General features: G+C 38.5%; 1 protein-coding gene across 1 annotated transcript in view; it reads left to right on the top strand.

Moving 5' to 3' along the window:
* The window catches only part of LOC113612207 (2-oxoisovalerate dehydrogenase subunit beta, mitochondrial), a 143,541-nt gene that overhangs the window by 33,640 nt on the left and 87,098 nt on the right, over nt 1-22,803 (top strand). The gene's annotated exons all lie outside the window — the stretch shown is intronic.

The raw sequence follows: 22,803 nt of genomic DNA, 5'->3' as shown, positions 1-22,803 counted from the left end.
GCAAAGCCATGTGAACAATCTATGGCTAGTAATTAACAGATAGGTCAGGGGTTAGCAAACTTTTTCTGTAAAGGACCAAATAGTAAATATTTTTAACTTTATGGGCCATGTAGTCTCTTGTCTAACTCAACTCTGCCTTTATAGCATGAAAGCAGTTATATGGGTGTGACTGGATTTAGTTTTCAAACTGCGGTTGGCCAATTCGTGATATAGATCTTACAACAAAATAGTGCTCACAAGCAGATAGCAAAATATGTGACAAAGGTGATATTTACAAGTCATTTGGAAAAGAGAGTTTGTTTAGTAAGTGGTGCTGGCAAAGTTTATATTAATCTGAAAAAACTAAAATTCCTAAAATGTAAAAATAAATTCTTGGTATATAAAGGTTTAAATATAAAAACTAAACAATAAAAGAATATAAGAAAATGTAAGAGAATATTGTACAATCTGGGACTGGAGGTTGTATTTTTAAACAAGTCAGCAAATAGAGAAGCTGTAAAGAAAGAAACATTTGACTACGTATAAATGAAATTTTGTTTGTGGCAAAGTTACAAAATTTGATGACTTATAAACAAAATATGATAACATATAATCTATAAACAAAGAAATAAAATGGCAGCCTATGAAAAATATTTGTAACATATGTGAAGAAAAGGGCTAATGTCCATAACGTGCAAAGTGCCTCTACAATTAACTCAGTAAAAAAAAAAAAAAAAAAAAGTGCAAAGGGGGCAGTTCTTGAAAAGAAAACTAGTGGCCAGTGGCTACAGGAAAAGATGCTCAGCGTCACTAGAAGCTGTAAAATGGGATAATTATAGTACCTGCCTTATAGTATTGTTTGAAGGATTCAATCAAATAATACAAATAAGGTATTAAAGTGCTTGGCACATAAGATGTGCTCCACAAATGTTAGTGTGTTACCCTGTAGAAATAAAGGCACAAGTAGGCAAGGACTGCTGATAAAGGATAGTTATGCTGTTTTGTTTGTAGTTGGCAATAGCTGGAAACAAACTAATGGAAATTAACTGAAGTATAGTTAATTTACAATATTGTGTTAGCTTCAGGTGTACCGCAAAGTGATTCAGATTTCAGATTCTGTTCCATTATAGAGTTTTACAATAAATTATGTATCCTTACTATGGAATTTTATGAAGTTATTTAAAATAACTATTTTAAATGATATCCATATAAGTTTAGAAAGTGTTTTATGATGTATTGTGTAGGAGAAATGCAGGTTTTAGAGAAATATAGAAAGTATGACTTCAGTTTTGTAAAATGGTAGGGCAAAAATCCTTTGACGTGTTTTTATGTGATGCCGAAACATTCTACATTTAAGAATCATGATGCAGAATATTCTAAAAACAGACTAATACAGTACACTACCTTCTTCCAGTACACTTTTCAATATTTGGTCTCTCATTAGACCTCCTCCTCCTTCTTGATATTCTGAATGTGCATCAGGTTTTATTCAGAGGCCTCTAAAAGAGGTTATACCTTGTATTTACTGAAATTCTAAACTCCAGTAAGTCAAGCAGAACATAAAAAGCAACAGTTGTATAGAGCACATGGGGTCAGTCACCACCACCTTGCGCCTTTTTTATTATTCCATGAAGAAACCAAGAAAATAGTTTTAAAAGAGCATTGTGGGACTTCCCTGGTGGCGCAGTGGTTGAGAGTCCACCTGCCGATGCAGGGGACACAGGTTCGTGCCCCGGCCCGGCAGGATCCCACGTGCCGCGGAAAGGCTGGGCCCGTGAGCCATGGCCGCTGAGCCTGCGCGTCTGGAGCCTGTGCTCCGCAACGGGAGAGGCCACAACAGTGAGAGGCCCGCTTACCGCAAAAAAAAAAAAAAAAGAAGAGCATTGTGGCTATTTAGTTGGATATTGGTAGTTGGGAACCTAACTTTTTGTTGGCTGTGATCAGAGATGGAATCGTGTGTTTCAGCTGGAGGGGCAGGAGTTTATATGTGTATGTAAATTCAGTGCTCCGGGGAAGGTTTTGAGTAGATTAGTAGCTTGATAATAAATGCTATCTTAAAATTTTATTGTTCTTTAGTTTTCAGAACAGATTTTGGCAACAGCAATAACAATAGCTAATACTTCCAGTGTTGGGCATTTGCTGAGCACATTACACTCACTCCTGTTTTAATCCTTCCAACCTTAAAGGGATAGATGCTGTTATCATTTCCTTTTTTAAAACAATGTATTTATTAATTTATTTATTGAAGTATAGTTGATTTACAATATTGTATTAGTTTCAGGTGTACAGCACAGTGATTCCTTTATGTATATATGTTTTATATATGTATATATATTTTTTTTCCTCATTTCCTTTTTACTTTTGAGGAACAGATGCTTAGATGAGTTGAGTAACTGACCTTTGGTTAATTGTTGAAAATACAAAATCTATTTCCTCTACCAAGTAGAAGAGATTATTTTTGAATTAGTGTCTGAGCTGAGATTTGATACCAAAGCCTGTGTATGTTGTTGATCTTCAAGGTCTATTTCTTCTCATTTGATTGCCACATTAATTCTGCCCAAAGGCCAACGGCAGTTAGTAGATTCTGTGGAAATAATTATATGGAATAAAAAAGTTGGGTCCTGTCAATTCTCCTTTTAGTTCCTTGTAGAGTTGGGGATAGGATAACTTAGGGTCACATCCTGCTTCTTGAAAAGTCTTACCATGTTACCTTTGAGCTTAATATAGCATCAGATGGCAACAGAACAACAGTCAGTCTGATTCCTCTAAGGCACAGAGAAACAGTGTTGGAAGTTGATGCTTCTGTGAGCCCTGGCATTGGGAACCACTGCTTGGTCATGCCACGTTGATGGGAATGACTGTTTAGCTATGGAACCTTGAGCGTCAGTGGCCAATTGCCAATAAGATGAGGCTGCTATTGTCAGCCAGGCATGTGGACGGGTTGGTTTTGTACCCCTTCAGGTTTAGATGTGAAATATAAAACTAATTTATTAATACTAGTTTATTCAAAATATGATTCAAAAACACTTGTTCTTCTCCAGCCATTTAGATGTTCTGTTATTTTTAAATAAAATATAAGGCCATGAATTAATTGTTGTCTCATACTTTTATTGTTGTCTTGTTGTATTCCCCCAGTACTTTATCCATACAACTAATGCGTTATCCATATTATGGTAATTTGTTTACATGCATATTCCCAGCTTTGCCAAGGACTGTTTGAAAAAGGGCTGTCTTATACAGTTTTGTGCTCTAACAGGTGACAGACTTTTAGGTGATGAGTTAGCGTTGAACTGATTTGAATGGTAAAGTCAATGTCAGTGTTTTGTCTTTGTTGTTCAGAACGTACATACACATTTGCTTAAATTTAACCCAAACTACAGGTGTCAGTTTAGCTGGAAAAATGAAAATTTTATCTATGAATATAAATGTAATTTTAGGTCTTACGGTCATATTTTTCCATATATAGCCCCAGGCTCTCTATTATTTATATGGAAAAAAGGTTAAAGCCATCACTCTATGTCTGTTTCAAGCGTTTTACATATAGTAACTGATTTATTTCTTACCACCTCAGCATGAGGTAGCTGCAGTGAAAATACTGAGGTATGGAGAAGTCAAATGACTTACCCCAAGCCACATACCAACAAAGCTTGAGCTAGGATTTGAAACTGGGCAGTACAGCTCCAGAGTCTGTGCTCTTAACCAATGCTCTATGCTGCCTCATTGATTTGTATATGGTGCATGTGTGTATGTGAGTCTATATCCAGAAAGAGAAAGAGATTGAAAGAGATGTTCTTTGATATTTTGTAATGGACTGCATTATCACTTTTTGGAAAATATATAATATTTTGCAGAAAAAACTCTGTTTTCCTAAGGTCAACTTTTAACAGGAAGTAAAATAATTGTTTTTCATATAGATTTTCTTTCAAGAGGAATTTAGATGACTTGGAATGAGTTTGGAAGGGAACCAACAGAAGAGTAAGGAAATTCAAGTCACGTTATCATAGGAAACGTTGTCGAGATTTCATTTTAAGACTGTTTTATAAAGGAATTGAAAGTGTCTTTCAAATATGTAAGGGTAGCAGTTGGTGGAGAGTTTAGCTCAGTTCTTTGTAGTTTGGGCAGAGAAATTTAGGACCACTTGGTAGATGCTTTAGAGAAACAGCTTTTTGCTCAGTATAAGGTGGAACCTTCTGCATGGATGGGCTGACTTAGAAAATAATGAGCTTTGTCTTACCAGAATGATCAAAAATAGGATGGAAACAGGGACTCCACTGAGAATAATCAAGCATTTGGCTGATTGAATAATTGAACTTGGTGACCAGATATGAAGTTCCTTCTAAACCTGAAATTCAGTGATTCTAACAACCTAGACAGAAGGGATTCTGCTTTATTACTTTACTCTTATTACACACCTCACCAACCTAGAAAAGTTCTATGTAAGTGATTGCTAGTGGAACTCATGCTTATTCAATCCAGTGGTTGAGAAAATTTTGGTGAACTGTTAGGGAAAAAAATCTAACTGCTGTGTGTTTAAGAGAAATAAAAGGAGAGGAATAGAAAACTGCTAATGCAGAAAATTGTCAAGGAGTTTTTTGGCAGAAGGGGAAGCAAAGGAGGATGGTATAGGATGATGGAAGTAGGCTCAAGAGAATGTTGTTATTTTCTTTATTTTAAAGAGGTGGGATAAATAAAAACATGATGGGAATGATCCAGTAAGAGCACAATTTTGAGTTATTTGCTTATATATATGCCTACATTTTTTCTAATTTATTCTGCTAGTGTTCTATTGTATGAATATCTTAACATTGATTTATCTGTTCTCTCCTTAATGGAGATTTAAGTTGTTTTCTGGTTTTCTCTATTGTATATAATGCTTTAGGGAATATTTTTATGTTTTCTTGTGTGTGTATGCAATATTTCTCTCTTGTAAATACCTGAAAATGAAACTTCTAGGTCATACTTTATCTGTATTTTCAACTTTAGTAGATGTTGTCAAAGTGTTCTACAGTGTGGTTGTACCATTTACATGCTCACTAGCGATATATGAGATGTTTTGTTGTGATAAATCCAGTTGTGTGAAAATGGTAACCTGCTGGGCTCAGTTCTGCATTTCTGTAACTACTGTGAGGTTGAATGTCTTTTTTTAAGTGTATTGGCCATTCTGGTTCCTCAATATAAATTCTGTCCTATTTTTCTACTGGGAAAAATTTTTCTTAATGATTTGTGGAGTTCTTTATATTTTCTACATGTGATGATATATATCTATATCTGTATCCCTATCTCTATCTATGTATCTGTCTATCTACCTATCTATCCCTATGTATTTGTTTTCAGTCTGTGGCTTGCATTTTTACTCTTTTAATGGTATCTTTTGATGTACAGACGTTTTATGTTTTGTTGTAGTCACATTTATTATCTTTCCATTTATAGTTTGAGCTTCTTCTGTCTCCCTTAAATCCTTCCTCATCCCAAGATTATAAAAATATTCTTTTATATTTCTTTGAATAGTTGTAAAGTTTTACCTTTCCAACTTAGGTCTTTGATCACTTTTAATCACACTTGATGTTTTTAGTGTGGTTTAAGGTAGGAATCCTGTTTTGTTTTGGACTCCCCCTATTTATTGACTAGTCTGTCCTTTTCCGTGATATGTGATGCATCTTCTGCCAGTAACTAATTGTCATGTATGCATGGGTTTGTTTGTGGGATCTCTGGTGTGTTTCTTTGCTTCTTTTTAGAGCCTTCCACCAACACGTCACTGTCTTAATAATATAGCTTTGTAATAAATCTAGGTATCTGGTAGAGCAAGTTTCTCCGACCTGCTCTTCCTACTTTTTCTTGGCTAGTTTTGGTCCTTGTGGTTTTTATAGAAATTTGGAGATTAATTTGTCAAGCTCCCCCCCACCCCCCCACACACAACCTGTTGGAATTTTGATGGGAATTGCATTTAATTTATACATAATTTGGGGAATATGACATTTTGATAAAATTGATTCTTCCTGTCTATGAATATGTTTTATTTCTCCATTCATTCAAGCCTTTTAATCTTTTGTATATTTCCCCACACACTTCTTGCTCATGTTTGGTTAGATTTATTTCTGGATACCTTAGAGATTTAATTGTTGTGATGAATATGATCTATTTTTCCTATTACATTCTCTTTTCCTACTACTGGTCCAGAGGAACATTATTTATCATTGAATCCTGAGTTATATGGGACTTGAGTGGATTAGTTATGGAAAGGGCGATTTGGGGGAGGCAGTGGCTCCTAGAATGGAGAGACCATACTGAGGTATGAACCACATAGCATCAGTGAGAATGGAGAAGAGGGTTCCATAGCTGTCTGAGGCAGGCAAGCTGGGTGACTGGGGAAAGCGAAGGAATAGAGACTGGGGGACGTGATAATAAGCGAATGCTGAATGAGATTGGGTGCATAAGAGGAAGTGTTGAAGAGGGATAGTTGAAAGTTCATTTGAGGACTGCATTTCAGTCAAGCCCCTTTGATTGTAAAAACTAGAATTCATGAGTGTTAGTTTAGGAACAGTACGGACAGCACTGTGTGGATCAAAGGGGTGCCTGGGATGAGTCCTGCTGCAGGAACTGGCAATCCATCTGGATCTTAGGTCTCTTTGTCAGGTGGGTTTTGATTCTTATTGATGTTCGTTTGATTCTCCACTTTCCATGTACCAGCTTCTTCATCATCCTGGCTTCTTCAGCTCTGATTCAACCTTTCAATGCCAGCACCCACTACCAACTGGCAATTTTCCTACACATCTTATTTTAAATTGCAAACTGTGATGTTGGCCCAATCATCTTTGTAACCAGCCTCCCAGGTTGCTGGCTAGCCCACAGATTGGCTGTTTTTCCTTCTGTTTGTTTTTGGTCTGGTGCTCATCATTGGTTTAGTCCTTTGTAGGATGACTGCACATCCCAGTTTGCCCAGCATAATTATTGTTCCAGAGCAATTATTATTTTTTCTCAGTGTTTTAAAATTGAAGTATAGTTGATTTACAGTGTTGTGTTAGCTTCTGTGATTCAGTTCTACGTACATATATAACTATTTTTTTCAGATACTTTTCCCTTATAGGTTATTACAAAATATAGAGTATAGTTCCTTGTGCTGTAGAGTAGGTCCTTGTTAGTTATCTATTTTATATACAGAACAGTTGTTCATAATACCTTCAAAACTGTCTTGGTTTGGACAGTACATTATTTGGTTATACTACTCATTAGTCTCTGGAGCTGTACAACATGACTACTTATTCCGAAAGCAGGAATTGTGGGACAAGAGTGTGGTGCTGATTGGTAACTAGGCTGGGGAGGGTGGTACTGAGTAACATCTCTGCTCCGTGTAGGGTATAGTAATGGTAGCCTTGAAGAATCTGTGAGGTGTCCAGAGATACTCCACTGGGGATAGGGTCTCATGCTAATGGAAGGGAGCAGATAGAGTATGGCATGTAGGGCTTCCCTGGTGGCGCAGTGGTTGACAGTCCGCCTGCCGATGCAGGGGACACGGGTTCGTGCCCCGGTCCGGGAAGATCCCACATGCCGCGGAGCGGCTGAGCCCGTGAGCCATGGCCGCTGAGCCTGCGCGTCCGGAGCCTGTTGCTCCGCAACGGGAGAGGCCACAACAGTGAGAGGCCTGCGTACTGCAAAAAAAAAACACACACACACACACAAAAAACGAGAAATGCCTTTGTTTCGAGGGAAAAATGGGTAACAGGTGTTTTGTTTGTGAGGTTTGTACTTTTGTATGTGTGCGTCTACCGTAGAGTAGCAGATAATGTCTTTTTACAACTCATGGGAAGACTTACTTTCTTCTCTACCAAAACGCTAGCCTTGTGGAAGCTGACAAAAGTCATTATTATGATTTTTGACTCAAGAAAATAATGATAACTTGGAAAAAGTGAAGGAGTGTGGCAATGAAAGAAAGACATCTGTAATGCAACAGACAAATTATTGAAACAAAAGATACAGTGTTTCTTTAATTGGATTCTCATGGCCTATTGGTTTAAAATATGCTGACCAAAGGCACTATCTGGAAGAAAGGAACTTTGGATTTCTAAATCAGTTTTTCCAGTTTGGGTTTAATAGAATTCAACAAACTTTTATTGAGCCTCCACTCCGGAGCCAGACAGCCTGAGTTTGATTCTCGACTTTATTATTCTACCTCTCTGTGCAGCCATTTCCTCATCTGCAAAATCGAGAGGATAACAGTAGTACTTACCCTCTGTAATTACTTTGACGAGGAACTGAATTTTGATTATGTATAAAGTATTCAGACCTGTGCTTGCCGCTTTGACACACAAAGTCAACTCAATTAGAGACTGGGAATTTAAAGATACTCGCACTGTCTTTGTGAGAGAGACAGGTAAGCCAGGTAAGCGACCCCACAATTTCAGTGTTTTCTGATGGAGACAAGAAAACATTTGTCAAAAGCTGCTGTGGGCCCTGAGGTGGAACAAGCAGCAGGCTTAGGGGAATAGTTTTCTGGAGTAAAACTCAAGACAGATTTTCTGTAGGAAAGGAAAAAAAAAAATTCCTCCGAAAAGTCCCAGAAACAAAAAGTAGACGAAGCCGTAGGCTGGGAATCATTCATTTGCAGCTTTTTGAACTTCCTTCCTTGCTGGGCCCATCGCTGCCTCTGGCCACTGTGTAGACACTTGGTAAAACCATGACGGAGACGGTTTTAAGTTCTAAGTTCATTTGCGCTCTTAGAGTCTCGAGTGTAATGGCACTGTGATAACTGGAATAACAAATAACCATTCGCAGCCTGGTTCTCTGGACTGCTGGGTAATTACTGACTTCTGGGTTGGGTTAGAATAACGCCATGAAGAATGACCAGCATTTTTATGTCATAGATCTTCTCCTCTACTCTCTGTCAGCTCTAATGAATGAAGAAGAAGAGAGGTGAGTATTGTTAAAAAGAAAAGAGAGAGGAAGACGTTTTTAAGACCAGTGTGTGGGAGTGATGCTTTAGGATAACCTGGGTGTTGTAATAATTTGTGATTCTCTAACCTGTGAAAACTGTAAACTGTTCAGCAATATAAAGTTTTTATACATTTGTGGATGTGCAGAAATGGGACTTTATTTCTTTGTAACTTTATTTCTTTGTAACCCAATTTAGTTCTGGAAACTTTTTTTCTGCCATTAGTGGGAAACCATGTAATATTGCTGCTTCAAGTTGGTATCTCTTTATAATGCCCTTGGGGGTAACTATTCAGTCAAATTTAAGATGTGATGCAGTCTGCAAAAGTCTCAGTCATTCTTAGGGCTGCTGTTCCCATTCTGTAGTTCTTCTCCCACCCCTGCCTTCACCCCAACTGCAGCAAACTCCAGATGGAGTCTCAGTGGCAGGGAAGCACTGGGGGGAGGAAGGTGTCCATCCAATCCATGGTCCCATGGCCTTTGCTGTGTGTCTCATCCTGCTTGGCCTTTGGCCTTTGTCTTCATGTTATTCCCTGTTGCTATGTCAGAAGCTGGGGCATCTTCCGGTTGATTTTTAGGTTGAGATAAAACCATGATGACTGCTTGCTGATTCATTGGCCGACTCCATGGTTCTCCATGCTCAGAATCCTCACTCCCTACCCCGAGTGCTGCAGCGAAAGCTCTGCCAGGCCTCCCTTGAAGGGGCCTTGGGAATGATTCTGGATCTCTGACAGTCCACTGCAGCCAGGAAGACAGGGAAACTTAGAGCTCTCAATCCCATCCTGCCCTGCCATACTTCGCCACCATTGCTGCTGTGACGTATCTACCAACACTGAGTGGGAGGATGCATCAAAATTGTTCCCCCAGGGCTCCCCTGGTGGCACAGTGGTTGAGAGTCCGCCTGCCGATGCAGGGGACACGGGTTCGTGCCCCGATCCGGGAAGATCCCACATGCCGCGGAGCGGCTGGGCCTGTGAGCCATGGCCGCTGAGCCTGCGCGTCCGGAGCCTGTGCTCCACAACGGGAGAGGCCACAACAGTGAGAGGCCCACGTACCGCAAAAAAAAAAGAAAAAAAAAATTGTTCCCCCAAAGGGATTCAGATAGGAAGCTGGGCAAAGCCTCTGATGTTTGTGGATACCCTCAGTCAATCTGAATTTCTTTTACCGTCTTACCACCCCATCTCCTGTTCAGCCCCCTGCAAGACGCACACTTGCATACACACACCTTTGAGGACCTTGATGGTGTTTAAACTTCAGTTATAGACTTTGGTCCTTACCTCTTTCTGCCAGCCCATCAAACTTTTGTCCCTTTTCGTAGAGCCAGGAAAACTGCTCTAATACTGTGTTGCGCTATTGCCATGCTCTTTCGATATCTTTCATATGAACTCTAAATTCTGCATGTTCCAAGCCAAATGCTTTTGGAACATCAAACATACCACTTTTCTTTCAAGCTCTCACAGTAGAAAGTGTGGGTTCAAGACAGTTGCTTTTGCTGATCTCATTTAAATAATTCTATCTTGAAAGTTAGAATTGAACAACTATGTCTTTGTTCTTGGCTGTATGTGCCTGTCCCTCTAAGCTGAAGCTGTCTCAGCTTTACTGGGTAGAACAACAAAATCAGTAAGAATGAAAAACAAATCAGATGATATTAAAAGAAACCCAAAAAACCAAACCCACCTCACCTGTTAAATCTTATTGCTTCCATCTGAATTGTTATCCCACGCGAGGGGAGTACTCAATCATTTATAGCCCTAACTTTGTGATGGTGAGTCAGGCTGCAATCCATGCATATTTATAAACCCAAGTGTTAGTTTGTCATGATGTATTACAGATGAGCTAATGTTAGATACAGAGGGGAAACTGTTGGTCAAAGTTTAAATTCTCCTCTCTGATTCACTTGGATGTCTTTACAATTTATTGAAACCGTCTGGAATCTTATCTCTAAAAGAGACATAATGACTCACTTATGATGATAAAGCATACTGTTGGTGCTTCTGGAGATGATGGAAGGGTGTCACCAGCCAACCAAATTCTATTATCAGAGACGTAAAATGAATAGAAATGGTTCTTGAAATGACCCCTGTGTAGTTCCTGAAATAGCAGCTCCTTGGATAATCACCATTGTGAATTGCTGCTGATGGCTTTTACCGGAAGTCTTTGGGGTGATAAGAACCACTTGAACACTGACTGTGTCAGGGTGGTTTGATGCTTTGTGCTACTTAACATTCAGAATGATCCATGGTTGTTTCTAAATTGCTATTCAAAACCTCAGGATCTTAAGTATCATTGCCCAGTAATTATAAGACCTGCTTGCCTCAGTTTTTCAAAGAATAACGTAATATATGTGAACATTGCAAACTTCAACTTTGTGCAAGTGTTAGGTGATTGTTACTATTTTTACGAACTCCACTACTGTATTCTTTTTTCCCTTCATCTATTCCTCTTTCTTTTCAGTGCTTTGGGATAGTCATGCCTATTAAGCTCGAATTTTAAAGAAAGTCGCCTTCTTTCAGAGTCAGCACCCTAGCTGGTCAGTGTCATCTGTATCTTTTCCACCTTTTGAGCCATGCCCTGGGACTTCTTTGGTTCTTTTCGGGTCTGTGATGCTGTGTTTTTTGAGCATGGGATACATTTCCAGATGTGCTGCTTTTTTGTGCTGAACTCCATTCTCTGCTGCCTGGTTTTGTTTTATTTATTTTTTCTCCAGTCTTCTTTGGACTTATCACTTACCAACTGGTTCGAAAGATTAATTCGTATTCAACATGTGGGTCAAATGCCAAGTATGTGCGAAGTGTTGTGATTGTTCTGGGGAGGGGGGTGAGCCTGGGGGCCCAGGCTTTCCCCTCGGCCAGGGGTAGTGCTGCTTGCTAAGCCTGGGAATACAGAGGTGAAGCGGAGAAGGAGGGGAGGCTTGGGGCACAGTCGGGGTGTGTGGGGGGGTGGGAGTAGAGAGACAGCGCTGTTAGCTTTGGATGTGGGGGAAGCTGGAGGTGTCCAGTGTGTGAAACGTGGGAAAGGCTTTGACTCCAAGTGGCAGAGCTGGGAGTTACTAGCATCCAGACTGTGATTGAAGCCAAGGGAATGAATGAAAGAAAAGGAAGATGAATTCCCTGTTGAATAACTACCAGACTTGCCCTGGTTATTCTTCCGTAAGCAGATATCCTGGTAGGGGAGAACCCCTCAAAATAGCTAGAGCCATGTTGAGGTATTTATGTGCTGAGTGTCATTGACAGGCTTTCTGGAAACTACAGTTTTGAAAATCCATGACAACCTTAGGACAGAGCTTCTCAGCCTTGGCACCGTTTGCGTGGTATTTCAGATAATTCCTTGCTGTGCGGGGCTGTGGTGTACACTGTAGGGTGTTAGCAGCATCCCTGGTCTCGACCCCCTGGGTGGTGGCGGCATTCCATTTCCTGCCCCTCCCACCCCCAGCTGCGACAACCAGAACTGTCTGCAGACACTGCTAACCGTCCCACGGGCTAGATGATGCCACCTAAGCAGGTTCTTCTCTGAGTTTACGTCAAGAATTTTGGGAGAAGCTCCATTAGCTCTTCGGTTCCAAAAAAGCTGAAAAATGAGTTCACTTCTGCAATTATTCTGACCCCATTAGGAAACAGCTTACTCATCCTGGAGGATCAATTAAGTCATTTTATAGGGTTTTTTTTGTTTTTGTTTTTAAATCATCTACTGCACAGAAAAGCACTGATAGTGTTAGTTTCAAATCAAATCCTGTTTTTCTGTATGTGTGTATCAATATAGAAATGAAGGAGAAGCTGTATTCTAAACAGTGAAATAGCTTGTGGTGATGACGCAACCATTTCACAGGACTTGCTGTCAGTTTCTTATTATCAAACATTTTAAGGCAGACCGTCTAAAAGGGTTACCTGAGAGTTATCTTGGGGATGGAGGTAAGAGGGTTTGGGGTTCAAGTGAAGCAAACCTTGTTCTAATAATTTGAATGTAAAAAAATTTAAACACAAGGACTAGAACTTAATCTTTTTAAACTTACATTCTTTTGTAGTTCATCAAGAAAAAGAATATAAGAAAGTCACTTAGTAAATTACCTGTCTTGGTAGCTGAATTAACTTATAGCTTGAAACCCTCCTCTTAAAGTTACTCAAGTTTACAGAAACATTGATAGGGTACATTGATTGCAAGCACGTGCCTGTATATGTGTTGCTCGGAAATGGTACTGCTTGGCAGCCTCTGAGAACGGTTAGCATCTTGTTTGGCTCTGTTTCTTCCCTGACCCCTGCCCCCTGCCTCACAGCCTGGTGTTCCTGACACTCCGTTTGGGGAAGGAGCTGAGGGAAGGGGTTTAGATCATGGTACATCACCTCTTCTCACAGATCTTCCAGCATTTCTTCCTAGGCTCACATAAAATGGTAGCTGCTGAGCATCTTATATGCCTCATAGGATTGTGGCTATAGACTTCTAGCTCCCATCTTAATCTTCTTCTGCCAAATAGAGGAAGAAAGAATAAAATGGATTCTAGCCTTTGCAACATGTACTGAGCCCGCACTCAGAGACCCATACCTGCCCTCTCAACATTTGATCATATCCCTTGATTGGTAGAAGTAGGAGGGAAGGGGGCAAAGGGAGGGAATACCAGAATTTGGAGGTCTTTCTACTGCTTTTCATCTTAAAGATGGGAAGAGTAGGACAGCTGGGGAAGGTGAGGGCCTTTTCTCTGTGCTACTTCTGCTGTCATTTGATTGGAATGACTAAGGCCACTTTGCAACCAGCAGCTATATTTTATTGTTTAAGGTGGAATTGGATTTGGGCTCATCTAGTCTTATACAGTACAAGGAAGATGGAGTGAAGATAGTATGGTAACCAAGAGTCTTATCGCAGGGGAGGCTACATGGTGCAGTGGAGAGAGCATGCTTATCCTAACTCCCTGTGTGTACTTGGTCAAGTTACTTAATGTCTCTGGTCCTGACTCCTGATCTGTAAAGCCCACTCAGGGTTGTGAGGATTTAATGTAGTCATTGTGTAAAGCACTTAGTAGTTGTAGCAGCAGTTTTTATAGTTTAAATGGTGAATATTTAGTTTATTTGCTCAGGAATTATGTGATAACTGTTTAAGAATCGTTCTCTGTTCAAGATTCGGATTCCTATTTTGGCTTCACCACTAACTAGGTAGTATCCTTGGCTAAATCATTTAATTTTGTGGACCCTGCATTTCTTGTAGTATTCAAAACTGTTAAAATTGATGACCTTTCCAGTCCAGTGGTTAGGACTCGGTGCTCTCACTGCGGGAGGGGACCTGGGATCCATCCACCTTCGGGGGGAACTAAGATCCCGCAAGCTGTGCGGCAAGGCCCAAAAAAATAAATAAAATAAATAAATTGATGACCTTTCATTTTCTAAGCTCTGAAATTTTATTTTGTTTTGCTACTTAAAAACCTAGACCTCTTTTTGTTAAAAAATACATCTATTAACTAATTGGAGTTTGACTCACCTGCTAGGTTAAGTAGCCATGGCAATCGTTAAGCCTTTTACAAATAAACTTATCTTTTTCTAGATAAGTATGCACAAACAGAACAAATTGCTTAACCGGTATTTTACCACTTAATTATGTATTAAAGGATCCTTTTTAAGGTTAGAGGATGATATAAACTTATTTAAAATGTCTCCAGAACACTCAGCCTATCACAGGAATATGTGACAAAGGCAAAATTCTATTAAGTGATATTTGTAACCAAATGCTTTTAATTTCCAAGCAATGTGTTGCTGCAGCGGGGGTGGGGTAGGGGGTTATGTGTCCTTTTTCTGCGTTTAGATTTTTTTCTCTGTCTGACATATGTTTATTGTATAAACCAAGGAGAGTACGTGTCATTAGGAGACAACAACTCTCACTCCAGGCCTCAGTTTTCAAGTATCTCTCATACTCTCTCTTCTCATGGAAAACTACTCTTAGGGTCTTAAAAACCAACTTTTTCTTTTATGTATTTCTGTTTGTTATAGTGTGTGCAACAAGCAACATCGACAGATGGTGGATTCCCTCATATATAATATTTTTAAAGATAATGATAGGGAGTTAAGTTATTCAGCCTCAAATCTAACCCACAAAAATACTTCCAGCGTTAGCTGTATGCAGATTTTTGATTGAGGTATTAGCTTATTGGACTTTGCTGCTACTAAATAAAAGTGGGGATTTTATCATGTAAGTATTGAAAACCTAACATAGACAAAGAGAATATGAATTGACACAGAACAAAAACTCAATTTTACGCCCTCATAACAGCTCACATTATAGAACGATTACTGTGGTTGCAGGCATTGCGTTAAGAACTTTAAACATCCCGACAGTGCTTCTAGGTAGGTGTTAATATCCCATCCATCTTACAGACCAAGAAACTGAGGCTCGGGTTAAGAAACTTGCCCATGTTCACACAACTAGTCAGCGATAGGGCTGAGGGTTGATCCAAGCTGTCCAAGTCCAAAGCCCGTGATGAAGTTGTTTTTAAGATCCAATTTCCCAAATTTCCCTCATCCAACCCTGAGACTTATTTTTGTTTATATCAAATGGAGTGGCAAATTGAGTGATTTCTGGAGAAATTCAAGTCCAAACAGTGTTATTGCTGAGGTCGTTCAGATTATTTTTGTCACTAGCATTTGATAAATAAGACTGTGTCATGAACTAGACATGGTTATAGACGAATTAGGAAAGTACCTTAGTCCTCCACTCACTGGCATCTCAGTTGTAAAACCACAATTTGACAAGATTATTGGTCGCAAGTTATTTTAACAGACTTTCCAAACTTAGATTTTCTGAAGTTAATAGAAACTGAGAAACTTTTGAAATAGTTTTTTTTCTGGCCGCAATGCGCAGCTTGTGGGATCTTCATTCCCCGACCAGAGATTGAACTGGGCCCACGGTAGTGAAAGCGCCGAGCCTTAGCCACTGGACCGCCAGGGAATTTCCTAAAATTGTTTTTCAAAAGCATCAAATGAACTGAAAACAATAAAGTGATGTACTCTGGACAAAACTAGGGTGCTCTGTGGCCACCATCTTAGATGGTTACTTATCCATGAAAATATAATGTCTAATATTTAAAGCAATCCAAATCTAATTTCTTAACATTGAAATTTCTGCAAAGAATGATTATATATAAATCCAAGAGATACTAAAAGAATAACAGATACTAAAAGTAACAGATATATATTAGGCATTAAAAAAGTAATTAGACAGCTAAAGCCTATTGTCACACAATTTAAACCAAAGGCATTTAAATACACTTGTTTGTAAAGTCCCTTACGTTGTAAACTTTCTTCCTCTTCCTTCTCTTTCTCCGCCCTTTCCTCTTATCAGTATCGTGATCTTGATCATTGCCATCATCTCCATCACCATCCTCTCCATCAATTGCCTCCTAATATCTATATCAGTACTTAAATTGCAAGCAACAGAATCCCACTCAGGCTTAATTAATCAAAGGAGCAGTCTATTTGGAAGGATATCTTGTAATTTGTAGTTTGAGCACAATCTGAAGAATCAAGTCCCTTGGAGCTGTGCCAGGGCACACGGATGTGCTTGGAATGGGCTACAGGTGAGAGTAGATATTGATTCCTCAGTCTAAGGTCAGCTGGCTGGGTCCTGGGACCGTTACTTCTAGCCTGTGAGCAGTCTAGCCCTCTCACCCCAGTGTGCCATGTAGATGTTAAATTTTTACGTATGCTAAGACTTAAAAATGGCTGGAAAGTATCTCAGAACAGAACACAGAGCAGATCTAGAAATGAAGGAAGATTGCAGGAAGGTAGTGGATGGTCTTTTCAGGTTTTGACCTTTGGGGTCAATGAGATTTTGATCCTTGTGCAAACATGCTGTTTACTCATACAATCGGCTTCCAGGAAAGAACCTTACTTTGGGGCCATGTGTCCAGAGAATGTTGGGTGCTTTGGTTGATAGCCCTTCCAATATGTCATCTTATGGAGGGGGATAAACTTCCAAAAGGAACGTCACCTAAAGGAGAGAGGACATGAATCGTAGTCAGAGAAAATAGTAACATGTCATGTTGTGCCATATCACTTTATCGTGCGTAAAAATAATATTTCTCTTAATATGTTAATCACAGATGATGTTTGGCCCAAAATTCATGGCGACATATATAGTGTTTTCTGAATATTATGTGGTTTTCACAGTAAATCTTGGAGAAAGAAGATTTTCAACCATAACTTGTTTTTAATTCTAAAAGAGAAGGCAGAGGTCATTTTAGCTTTTATAGATCACTAATTCCTGTCAAGGTTCTAAAATTTAATTATGATGAAAATGGAACTATGTTTTAAAAAAATCTTCAGAATTTGACTTAAATTGTCTTTAGGCAAAATTTCATAAGTAATTATTTCTTTGCTGAAATGATCATGGTCATTACTTTATTATTACATAATAACTGCCTGGGATGTTGTATCAATGATAGTATCTACGTTTGATTCAGGCTTATGCACTGTGCATGTAGGGTCAGCAGGATGGGCCATAGAACCACCTTTTCCCTTTTCATAATCAAATCTAAAAAGGCAATAATTTCTCCTCTGATTTCTTAGTATCCTAATATAGTATTAGTACTTTATGTCTGCTACTGTTTTATCCTAACTCTGTCCCCCTCTCTTTTAGTGTACCTGTTGTTTTTTTCCTCACATGTCATATTTTTTTAATCGGATTCTTTTTGAGATGTGGTTTTCCTCTCCAACTTCTGCATTATGAAGTATGATTGTAAAGTAATGTTAGTGATCTTTTTAATTGTTCATAAACAAATTTTAAAGATAATTCTGAAAGAAAAGTTCCAAAATATTCTGCAAAAGCTTTATGGTTAGAATAACAGTATCTTTGGGTAAGTATTTTGAAGAACAATATTCATTGTTTGTTTAAAAATGAGTCTGATTATATTATCATTACAGGTTATATTTGCTTTTTCTATATACTTTAAAAAATGTATTCAACGAACTTCTAGATTGTCAGCTCCTTGAAGGCCAAGCCCAAGGGTTATTTGTTTTGATTTTGTACTTTATTGGTTTTTGTTGATTGCACATTGCCCTCTATAAGCTGCAGTATGGAAAAGAGATAAGTGCCATGTATAATCCTTTGTGAGAACTATAACACAGTAGTTATTATAATTTTTTTCAAGTTCAATTAAAAATAGCCATCCTTCTACAGTTTTCCCAAAGTGAATCTTCCACATGAGAGTTTTCGTATACCGTTCCTTTCTCTCCACTAATAGTGGCCTCTGTTTTTCTGTATTTAAAAACTGCTATGGTATTAATTTCTCAAATACTTTGATTTACAAAAAATAGAAGGATAAAAATTCAGATCACCACAGTTTATCACTAAGGAACCTGACATTACTGTATAGCATGTAGCAGCGAGAAACTAAATATGGAGAAAACAGTTTTCCATGTTATAGGATCATAAAACTAGAAGCATTTTACCACCGTCTTTCAGTGTATAGTGATGCAAGGAATGGGTTTGGCTCCATGTGATTAGAGAACGATGGAAATTTAGTTTTCCAAATCGAATTGTGTTGTGTAATTTCCGTGGAATATGTTTTAGCCTCCAGAGCATAAAGGCTATACCTCATGTACTGTGTGTGACGTTTCTTATTCTTATTAGAGAAAATGTAAAGGATATAAAAATCTTAAATATATTATCCTAGTCACTAAATTTATTTATGGGCAACTAATAAGACAATAAGCCAGATGCAGAAATTTGACTTTGGGGTTTTGGTAGCATGACTCTGCCATCAGGGAAGTGTATCTGTGCCCTGATGCTATGTGCCTTTGTTCATTTCCCCTGTATTAGAAAAGCCTCAGTCTTTCCTTCCCCTGGGTGTCTCCTTTACTTTCTCCCTACTACCACATTCACAACACTTCTGACACTTCTGGTCACTGAATGTGTGGGGTTATTTCCTGACACCAAGCAATTCCTTGACACCAGATGGGTGTCCTAAAATTTAACTCAATTCTGATACTGTCTACCTGGAAATAGTGTAAGATCCCATAGATTAAGGGCCCAGTCCCACATGACTGCTTTCACCCCACTTCAGATGCCAGCTGCAAGTAGCAGGTCTCTACAGCTTTTGTCTGACTTGGCTATAAATAGGAGTTTCCCACAACCCCTTCCTTGGGTGTGATTAATTTGCTAGAGCAGCTCACAGAACTCAGAGAAACACTCACTTAGGTTTACCAGTTTATTAAAGGATGTGATGAAGGATACAGATGAACAAAGAGCCAGATGAAGACATACGTAGGGAGCGGTCTGGGGGTGTCCTGAGCTCGGGAGCCTCTGTCTCTGTGGAGTTGGAGTGTCACCCTCCTAGTACACGGATGTGTTCTCCCACCTGGAAGCTCTCAGAACCCCATACTCTTGGGACTCTTATGGAGGCTTCACCACATTGGCATGATCGATCATTAACTCCATTTTCAGCCCTTCTCCCTTCTGAAGAGAGTGGGCAGCCGGGGTTGAAAATTCCAAGCTTCTAATCATGTCCTAGTTTTTGAGGTGACCAACCCCTATCCAGTAACCAAATAGAGGCCACCCAGAGTTGCCTCATTAGAAAAAAAGACACTCCTATCCCCCAGAAAATTACAGGGTTTCAGGAGCTCTGTGCCAGGAACTGGGGGCAGAGACCAATATATATTTTCTATTGTCTGTAGAAATGCTAAAAATTCACACCCCCAAAGGTTGGAAGTTCTATAATATGCTTGTCTTTGAATTGAGAAGCCATTCATTTCTCTTTGGGTCTCTAGGTTGGCAACAAATAATAAGTTTAAGTCAAGAAAATTCAAAGTTGGCAAAAATGGCCTATTATTTAACTTCCTCTTCCTTTAATGTCACATTTTTATGTTTTAATATAACCTATATATATGCATGTGTGTATGTATATATATACTTATATGTATGAGTGTGAGTTGTATATATGTAAAGTTGTATGATTATCTAAGGAAACTTTGATTTAAATTCACAAAGGCACCATTTTATTTAAATTAATTTATTTTTTATACAGCAGGTTCTTATTAGTTATTTTATACAAATTAGTGTATACATGTCAGTCCCAATCTCCCAGTTCATCTCCCCCATCCCCCCACTTTCCCCCCGTGGTGTCCATACGTTTGTTCTCTACATCTGTGTCTGTTTCTGCCTTGCAGACCGGTTCATCTGTACCATTTTTCTAGGTTCCATATATATGCGTTAATATGCGATATTTGTTTTTCTCTTTATGACTTACTTCACTCTGTATGACAGTCTCTAGGTCCATCCACATCTCTACAAATGACCCAATTTCGTTCCTTTTTATGGCTGAGTAACATTCCATTGTATATATGTGCCACATCTTCTTTATCCATTTGTCTGTCGATGGGCATTTAGGTTGCTTCCATGACCTGGCTATTGTAAATAGTGCTGCAAGGCACCAACTTTCATAAAGCTTTTTACAGTTTAGTTTTTATTTGGAAAGACAACAGTTTCATGGTAGTTCTTCCTAGGTTCAGCTGAATAGCACTTTCCTCTGTGCTGGTGAAATCAGCTAGCCCCTTATTTTAGGCTTCAGCCACACTTTATAAATTAAATACACTGTGATTGACACCTTCTGATGGCTTAGCTTTTCAGGCAAGAGATAAAATTGTTAATAATATTTAGTCATGATAAATGTAGTTTTCTCATAGTACATTTTTTGGGGACAACAATATGATTCAAAACAGAGACTTGTAATTAGACAATTATTGGGTAACAGGAGAGGATGTTTTCAAATTTGTGTCCTGGTGGTAGATGGTTTTACTCTAAAATCTAGTAGTTTCCTGATGTAATTTTATAGTTTCTAAAGCTGCTTACAAATGTGAATACCTACATTATTAAGGATAAATTGCATACAGAGAAAGACAAACACCATATGATCTTACTTGTATGGGAATCTAAAAAAGCCCAAACTCATGGAAAGAGAACAGACTGATGGTTGTTGCGGTGGAAGGAAGTAGGGGTTTGGGGAAATAGGTGAAGGTGGTCAAAGGGTACAAACCTCTAGTTAAAAGATGAATAAATTCTAGGGATGTAGTGTGCAGCATGGTGACTATAGTTAATAAACCATACTGTATACTTGAAAGTTGCTAAGAGAGTAGATCTTCAAGGTTCTCACCACACACACACACACAATTGTAACTATGTGAGGTGATGGATGTGTTAACTAAAACTAATTGCTTTGCAACATTTTGAGATATATATCTCAAATCATGATTTTGCACATCTTAAACTGTTATATATCAACTATATCTCAAGAAAGCTGGGAGAAAAATAATGTCTATCCATTAGTGTTATAGTTTCTTTTTTTTTCTTTTGTTTTAAATTGAAGAATAGTTGATTTACAATATTGTGTCAGTTTCTGGTGTATAGAATAGTGATTCAGTATTACATATATATTTTTTTTCAGATTATTTTCCACTGTAGGTTATTACAAGGTACCTGTGTATACCTCCTTGTTGATTATCTATTTTATGTATAGTAGTGTGTATCTGTTAATTCTAAGCTCCTAATTTTTCCCTTCCTTCTCCCTTTCCACTTCGGTAACCATAAGTTCTTCTATGTCTGTGAGTCTGTTCTGTTTTGTAGTAGATTCATTTGTATTATTTTTTAGATTCCACGTATAAGTGGTATATAATATTTGTCTTTGTCTGACTTACTTCACTTAGTATGGTATTCTCTAGGTCCATCCATGTTGCTGCAAATGGCAATAATTAATTAATTATTTTATGGCCGAGTAATATTCCATTACACACACACACACACACACACACACACACACACACGCACGCACTCACATTTCTTAAACCAATCATCTGTTGATGGACACTTGGGTTGCTTCCATATCTTGGCTATTGTACGTAGTGCTGCTGTGAACATTGGGGTACATGTGTCTTTCTGAATTAGAGTTTTCATCTTTTTCAGATATATGTCCAGGAGTGGGATTGCTGGATCATATGGTAGCTCAAACTTTAGTTCTTTAAGGAACTTCCATACTGTTTTTCATAGTTGCTGCACCAATTTACACTCCCACCAACAGTGTAAGAGTATAATTTCTTTAATGTAACAGTATAATTTCTTTAATGTTATTAATGAGACAACTTTTAAAAAGGAAAATAATAATAATGTTTAGTCCTTTAACAAATGAGTTTATTGAGCAGCTACTATGTACTGAGGCATCAAGGCCTGGCAGTAAAAAAACAAAGTCCCTTCTGTCGTGGGGCTTATATACTTACATTGGGCTGGTTGACTCCTTTTGATGTAAAATCCTAGTTTCTCTTGTCTTAATGTCACACTCTCTCTGTCCACCCACACCTGCATACCCATCCCCCCCAATATATACATACATATGCATGCATTATACATATGATACTATCTATATACATATATATACTGTTACATTATATGTGACAGTATATAATGTAACAGTGTAAATATCCTGTGTGGGGCAACCCATACATATATTTTTCTGTTTTTGTGTTAAAACCTATAAATCAGGGAATTAATTATGTATAACTATAATACATACTTTAAGAATTTGAATTCTGCCTTTAAATATTCCCTGTTATGTATCCCAAATTTTCTACTTAATGTTCTGGCTCTGTAATATGTCTGTCTTCCACATGAATTTGTTTACAGACTTTGTCATTTTCCTTGTTTGACTGAAACAAAGCAAAACATAGTGATTGGTTTGGTTGTACTGTTTCTGCCTAAAAGTCCAGAATGTTCAAAGATCAGGGACAGGTTCTGTTTTCCCCAGCTTCTGCTCAGTTTTTCATAGTGTACGTGCATAAGGAGAAAAAGTCACCAAGCTGAGCTAAGGATTCATGTTTTCAGGGGCTTTTGGAGCTTGAAGGGACTTTGACACTTGTTTAATCTCACTCAGAAAAATCA

The sequence above is a fragment of the Aethalodelphis obliquidens genome, unplaced genomic scaffold (assembly GCF_003676395.1).
Source record: "Aethalodelphis obliquidens isolate GAN/ISIS:26980383/991018 unplaced genomic scaffold, ASM367639v1 scaffold3, whole genome shotgun sequence".
In the NCBI taxonomy this organism is placed as follows: domain Eukaryota; kingdom Metazoa; phylum Chordata; class Mammalia; order Artiodactyla; family Delphinidae; genus Aethalodelphis; species Aethalodelphis obliquidens.
Note: the sequence above shows the minus strand (reverse complement) of the source record. Positions and strands in the feature narration are given on the sequence as shown.